This window comes from Denticeps clupeoides, chromosome 4 (genome assembly GCF_900700375.1).
Source record: "Denticeps clupeoides chromosome 4, fDenClu1.1, whole genome shotgun sequence".
In the NCBI taxonomy this organism is placed as follows: Eukaryota; Metazoa; Chordata; class Actinopteri; order Clupeiformes; family Denticipitidae; genus Denticeps; species Denticeps clupeoides.
The window spans coordinates 32,905,089-32,912,661 of record NC_041710.1 but is presented as its reverse complement, the minus strand read 5'-3'; the positions used below and the strand labels follow the sequence as shown (position 1 = coordinate 32,912,661).

General features: G+C 37.4%; 1 long non-coding RNA gene across 4 annotated transcripts; it reads right to left on the bottom strand.

Annotated features, from left to right (window-relative positions):
• Positions 1-2,087: 2,087 nt before the first annotated feature.
• On the bottom strand, positions 2,088-7,408 carry LOC114787764 (uncharacterized). Of its 4 annotated transcripts, none has more exons than XR_003749456.1 (7): positions 7,203-7,408; positions 6,197-6,789; positions 5,137-5,308; positions 4,092-4,559; positions 3,929-3,999; positions 3,594-3,762; positions 2,088-2,495 (listed from the first exon to the last, which is right to left on the bottom strand). It is a non-coding gene; the product is annotated as an uncharacterized LOC114787764 (long non-coding RNA). The 4 variants fall into 4 exon arrangements; XR_003749457.1 differs by having other exon boundaries at positions 4,092-4,436; positions 4,533-4,559; positions 6,197-7,403; XR_003749455.1 differs by having other exon boundaries at positions 6,197-6,321; positions 6,569-7,403.
• Positions 7,409-7,573: the final 165 nt, after the last annotated feature.

Here is a 7,573-nt window from a genome sequence, read left to right as displayed (position 1 = left end):
GTGTCCATTATTTGGAAGGTGTGCTTTACAAACTGGTATTTGGATGAATGTGTAATAAGGTAATTTTAATGTTCATTAGAAAAACAGTGACCATGTCTGGAGGTGTGTATACACACACACACACACACACACACATATATTAAATGAATAGATGTGAGAGACAAAAGAAAATAATCTTCCCCCTCAGACCTCACTATTCACCTTGGTTGTGTCACCAGAGTCTGAGAAGCGCAATACAAACTTCATTCTTCAATTGGTCACTGCCAGATTAAAACAGTTAAACAGTAGAAATTAAGCTATTGCTCCACTCCAGTGTTTTGTATTTGAAGGGTGTTAAATTATCATTCTGTAGACACAGAATGTTCACATGCTCACCTTTCATTGGCTTGGTAGTAAATTAACTCTACAGTATCTCTATGATTTTCCTGCAAGTAGAGCCTATTGAACTTACATCACTGGTTCCCCCCTGTCACAGGGGGGAACCGGGCCCAGTTCTTCTTCTGAGCTGAGAATACATATTTATATGAACGCTTTACAGCACATTTTCAATGCATTCACAGTCACTCACTTTCCATAACCACTTAGTCCACTTCAGCTACCGAGTGTTGGTACACAGGCTGGTACAGTGGGAGTCACCACTTTACTTTACCAATTCAACTTGCATGCATGCCTTTGGATGGTGAAACCGGAGAACCCAGAGGACACCTTGCACCGACACGGGGAGAGCTTGTGCAGACACACACAGATGTACAAAGGTCTGAGTACAAAAATAGAAGAAGTGATAAACAAACATGGCCTTTTGCACATGTGCAGTGTGTATTTCTTTTCTCTCAGTCTGAGAAGCATAACACGAAATCTTAACAAGAACAAGTGTTCTAAACTGACATGTTTTCTGTTATATTATATACTTGTTGATAAAAAACGACATAAGACACTTGCCACACGAGTCAACCAGCGCGCGGTCATAGATATGAACACTAGATGTCGCGTCCATCCTCTCTGCATGCGTCAGTACCGCCGCCATATTTGGACGGGGTTCCAAGCTCTTTCAATCACGTTACTCTGACGGTACAAGCGAAGATGTTTGCACCACGTATTACTGTAATAAGGAGCGAGCCAGGAATCAATGTATAAAATGTCAGTAAATTTAATTTAATCAGCTTGTATGTTACGAAATTTTGTGTTCGACAAATAACATTATTCATGTTACAGAACAGAGCATCGGTCTTCCACCCCTCCTCGTAGTAAAGTCACAGCTGTACTGACACCTGTATATATTGTACAGTTAGTTCATTGTCTATAGTTCCAGACAAATCTATACAAAATGCCTCTGTGTATGGACCTGCCCTGAATATAGTTGTTTTCTCCAAATGGATGTTCATCTTTCATATGTCTATAGTTCTCTAAAAAAACAATCAAATTCTTGTTGATTTGGATAAGTAAATATAAATGTATGAGTGCACTGTAAAAAATAAACCGTAAATTTTACGGTAAAAAACCGGCAGCTGTGGTTGCCAGAACTTTACCGTGAAAAATACGGTAGCAACGTTATTGGTTTTACAGGATTGCACTAACTGTACTGTATATTTTACGGATTTTAATTGTTTTTTTTACGGTTTATAACCATCTAATTAACATTTATTTTGCTATAAAAAAAAATTAGACCCGTCAAATTCCAGGGTTTACATTGTAATATTTACGGTTCATGGCCATGTTTTTTACAGTTCAGAACTGTCTAATTTAAAGGTTTTTGTTGTAATAATTACGGCTTGTTACCATATTTTTTACAGCTCAGAACTGTCTAAATTATAGGTTTATGTTGTAATAAATACGTTAAAACCTATAATTATTTCACAAAGCAGACAGAAAACTATTTAAACTAAGGAAAAAACATTAAATATGTAAATGCTGTTGAATTATTTTTAATATAAATAAACTGAACATAAGTGAATTCATTCAGCAATTCTATGAAAGCACCATTTTATCACATTAGCTGGGAGCAAGAAGAGATAAAGGTAAAATAGCAATGTAACTTGTAAGTCAAATCATCAAAACCCATCAAAATCTAATAAAAACTTACACATCAGTGTGGTCCCAAGTATTTTTAATAAAGACTGGCAGGCATTTAAACATTAGTGTTTTTTTTCTGTTCTTGTGTTTTATCATAAGTATACAATGGCTTAAGATCAGTCTTAAAATCAGACAAGAAATCGGTCAAGACTATGCATTTAAAATTTAGATTCCGCTATCTAACTGACACTTTAGTTAGATAGGTAAAGTTTAAGTTGAACATTTACATTAATAACTACTAAAGCAGAACAAGGAACAACACAAGTTGCTGGGCACCTTTGCAGGCCATTTACAATGTCTCTCGCCACTTGTAATCCGAAAGGTCAGAGATTAAGGTGAAGACTCTTGGGTTCACTGGGAGTTGTTTTTTGTTCTTCTTTTCCACCACCTTTGTGCCCTTTTCAGGATTGATGATGAAAAAACACCTTGAAAAGAAAAAACAACATTGAAAACCTCTGTAAATGGAGCCACATACACAGTCTCACAAAAGTGAGTACACCCCTCACATTTCAGCAATTATTTTAGTATATTTTCTTAAGGGACAATACTATAGAAATGAAATATGGATATATTTTTAGAGCGGTCAATGTGCTGTTTGTATAGCAATATAGATTTCCTGCCCTCTGAAAATAACTTAACATACAGCCATTATTGTCAAAATAGCTGGCAACAAAAGTGAGTACACCTTATGTTTTACCAGATGTATGTTGTTTAACCATGCAAAGCCACATGTCCTATTCATCATGTTAATGTTTTTGCCTGCTTGACAGGACCATACAAATTTGTGTATCTTGTATTAGAGCAGTTAAAATTTGGTTATTTGAGTCCAATTATCTCATACCAACCACTGGATGTTAAACATGGCACCTTAGAGCAAAGAACTCTTTGATGATTTGAGAATTACAATTGTTGCTCTCCACAAAGATGAGCAAGGCTATAATATTGGTAACAATCTGACACCGATTTACAGTACAGTTGTCAGGGTCATACAGAGGTTTTGCAAGGTGGGTTACACTCGGAAGCCTGAAAATAATCTCACAGCCTAGGCCATCTTTGTGGAGAACAACAATTTTAATTCTCAAATCCTCAGAGAGTTCTCTGCTATAAGGTGCCATGTTGAACATTCAATGGTATGAGAAAATCGTACTAAAAGCACCAAATTTTAACTGCTCCAAAACAAGATACACAAACTTGTATGGTCCTGTCAAGCAGACAAAAACATGAACATGATAAAGAGGACATGTGGCTTTGCATGGTTAAACAACATAAATCTGGTAAAACATAAGGTGTACTCACTTTTGTTGCCAGCTATTTTGATATTAATGTATGTATGTAAAGTTATTTTCAGTGGACCGAACATATATACTGCAATACAAACACCACACTGACTACTCTAAAATATACCCATATTTTATTTCTACAGTATTGTCCCTTAAGAAGATAAAATAATGAAATGTAAGGAATGTACTCACTTTTGTGAGGTACTATAAAGTGAACCTACCCTCCTAGGTGTCTCTACATACCTTTGCAAAAATTCAAGCACTGATGCCAATTCAGTAGGGTAGTGAATGTTGAAACAGTAATAACTGCCGAACATTAGGCTAACAGCAGCGATGAATGTAGTGATGTCATCATTCACAATCTTGCGGTCCACACTGAGCATGAATCGATCAGCAGCATATCAGGAGGGTCCTGTGGATACATTTCAATGCAATGAAGTTATGTACATGTAGCAAGGTAATAGAGTATTTGCAAATATGACTGTTAGACAAATTGCAGTTTATTTTGTACTGCACTGAAAAACTATTTCACATAGGGTTCATGATAAAATTGACACTTGTGTTTGCTAGATACTCACTTAATATTATTGTGAAATCAGAGTTGAGGGTTAAGCAGGTGTCTTTCCAGAAGAGGAGGCACAGACCACCACTGGTAAAATATATAAACTCAACTTTATAGATAAACATTTAATCATTAAAGCTTTGAGGGTGTTACTGTATATGAATAAAACTTAAACTTACCACAGACAATGATGCAAGGGGTCACAGGCAAGTTTCCCAACTCTTCATCCTTTTCAAGGCTTGTCTCTTCTACATAATGAAGAAGGAGCGCCTCTTTCTCATCAAAATAGGAGAGAAGTAGAAGAATCAAGTCAAGAATTTTGAGAAGTAGAAGAATCAACCATTTGTCTGTCCTCTCAAAACTTGAAGTTTTGTGACAGCCCGTAAGACACGCTTGTTCCTGGTTGCACAAACATTCCTCATGAAGTTCAACAGCCTGTTTCCCTTTGTGTCAATGCTGTTTAGGAAGATCTCTTTAAGTGATATCCCTGTGAGGTCTTTAAAGTGCACTTCCATTCCACTTTCCTGAAACAAAAATGGCCACTCTTTAGTAAGGGTTTTCATGTCTGTTCCTTTGTTGATATCTTTTCGTTGACTGTAGTATGTAGATTTCATGAGAACCTTCACTTCCTCTTTCAGAAATTTGTGCTGTAAAAAAAAAAGAGACATAGGTACGTACTTAGTTGGACCAGGAATAGTTTGTTGCCCTATTGTTATTCAAAACCAGGTGTTCATTTAGAATGACAAGATAGTAAGTAAATTACAGACAAACTTTTTACAGTTGTACAGTTACTTTAACGGACATACTAATATTTTGCCTCACTGTTAAAATAAAATGTATTAAACAGAACAAATAACCAAAAATAACAACAAAAAAACAAAACTGCTACTTTTAGGTAACAAAAGTAATAATTATGTCTGACCATTACAGGGATAGTTCACCCAAAAATGAAAATTCTGTCATCCTTTCTCACTCCCAGATTGTTCCAAACATGTATGCATTTATTTGTTCTGCTAAACACAAAGGAAGATATTTGTAAGAAAGCCAGTAACCAAACAGGCAGTAAATGGGAATGAGATCTGCTTGGTTACTGACATTCTTCCAAATATCTTCCTTTGTGTTTAGCAGAACAAAGAAATGTATACACATTTTGGAACAATCAGAATTTTCATTTTAATATTAAACCATCCCTTTTTTGTAATGGAAACAAATACTTGGACTTACTGGTCTCCTTTAGAACAGAAATAAATTTCCTGGCTTGAATCTTCTGGGGACTCCACTCCAAGTGACTTTAAGGTGTCCTCAAGAGATTTTTTAGTTGCGATTGAGAGTTCAGGTAATACAGCATCAATGGCATTGCTGATGTTTAAAGTGTTTAGCTCTGAATCACCCATTTCTGAAAGACAACCAAAATAATAATTCACATAAATTATAAATTAACCAAAAAATGTTTTGTATAACATACCCCAGTACATTACTTCTGCTGGGACGTTGGTATTCTCTGTAAATCCAAACTGCCTTACTGCATCTTTAACAGAATCACCATACAGCTCTGGGTAAAATGCAGTGCTGTTTTTTTCCCTCAAACTTAGATCACACGTTGACCCTTCTGACAGATAGGCCTGGTACATTTGATGCCTTTCAGAGAGAGCGGAGCACAGGTTTTTGAAATTCTTTAAGTTCCTAGCACATCTTTTAAAGTAACTGTGCTTACTTTCAAAGCGCATTGTCCACAACCTGATCAAAGGACCAAACTTTAAAATCAGTGCAGGGTAATGTCGCAAGTAGTGATGCTTAGGCTTTAACCTATGTCCTGGAAAGAAAGAAAATCTACAAGCAAGATATTCTTGGATAAGAACGTCAAGGTACGCAACCTCTGGCAATGAAATTTTCTGTGCACAAATGAGCTCCACAATGTCTTTTAGCTGAAGGGTCAACTGCCAAACATCATCTGTGGGCTCTTTCACCTTGTCACACATGATCACAGGAAGAAGTCTTAGAAAATTCCAGTTCTGAATAGCCTGACCAGAAAGCTTTACTCCATTGGAGTTTACTGCACATAGCTTACTCAACGCATCAGAGCCACTGTACTTAAATTTCTTAATGAGTCTATTCAGAATTGAATAAGTGAACCACTTTTTCTACTTTATGAAGTACTTCAGGTAAAGGCCTAAATCATAGGAAAGGATACCCTCAAAAATGTCATGGCCTAAACAAGGTGGCAGGCCAGGCACACAAACATTGAAGTAATTTAATGAATTAAAAATTGAGTCAGATATTATACCTTCAACGTTTTGTTGTTCTTCAGACTGTAAAATGTCTACTGCAGATTTGTAGTTTTCAGGAGTGCGCTGAGGTCCACATGCATTTGGATCTGTTTGAAAATCTGTTCGTGTTATCCGGCAATACCTGCAGAAATATTCAGAAAAACTGAAATTTTCTGTGAATCCACCGATATTATGAGACCCCAAATTGTCCCCTGCAATGCACAAAAGAGTCCCTTTAACTTAACAACCTAAATGCTGTTTCACATCGTGCTTGCAAATCTGACTAAGTTTTACATGCGCTGCGAAGATATATTCATGCGCCACAAACAGGGTACATGCTACTCGTGTTTAAAACCACACACTTCTTCAAACGATTTAATTCAACTTACCAATTTGCCCAGACACATTTATATTACTTCACATTCCCACCAGTTTGTAGTTCTGCTCAGTCAATGCAATAATCGTTCGCCACTTGTCCACTGCCGACGTGCTGAAACGCAAACGCTCCGCGCCAATGAGAGCTCAGCCAATCAAATTCTTCACCAAGGCGCAATTTTATCATGATTGGACGATGCTTAACGGTTATCTTTCAAATACTTTCAACTAATTCCTGAGAGCAGAGACAAAACAGAGCGTAGAATTTCAGATTTCGTTTCACACACCCTTAAAAAGTAAAACCACTGCTAATTACAGCAAAACAATACACTGGACACAGACAGGACATACCTATCAAAACACACAATTTACAGTACCACACAAAACACAACGGAACAGTACGCGTGATGTCACGTTTTTGCGACGTTCCAAAACCAACATGGCGGGGAAAGGGAAAGGTGCAATGTTTGTTGGAAATTTGGGCAGATTAGAGCATACAACAACAGGTGGACAAAACGCATAAAAACTCCGATATGTTTTGCAAAATACGGGATTATCTTCTTCATCGGGGATACCAAAGAACCACCGAGCAGTGCCGAGACAAGGTTAAAAAACTGCAGGCACAGTATTTAAAGGTGTGGGATGCACCTTAAATCTGGCAGCTCTGCAGATGAAAAAGATAAATTCCAATGGTATTACGCTGTCGACGGCATCAAACCATCTAGCCAACCGAATGCGATCAGCGAGAGCGCCGCTCTTCCTGTTTCTCCTGAAACCCCGCCCACCATAATGACGTAAGCGTGCTGAAAGCATATGTGAGTGCAGGCCAGACTCGTACTCGGCAACCGTGCCTAGTGTGAGTACACCCTAAGAACGTTTCCAGTCCAGAGGAGTGGAGTGGTTCTTTAAAACACTACAATACAATATTTTATGATAACAACTACTATAGAAATCTATTGAAATCGAACGAGAATTGCTGGTGTCTTCCTCTTGTAAGTCGCTTTGGATAAAAGCGTCTG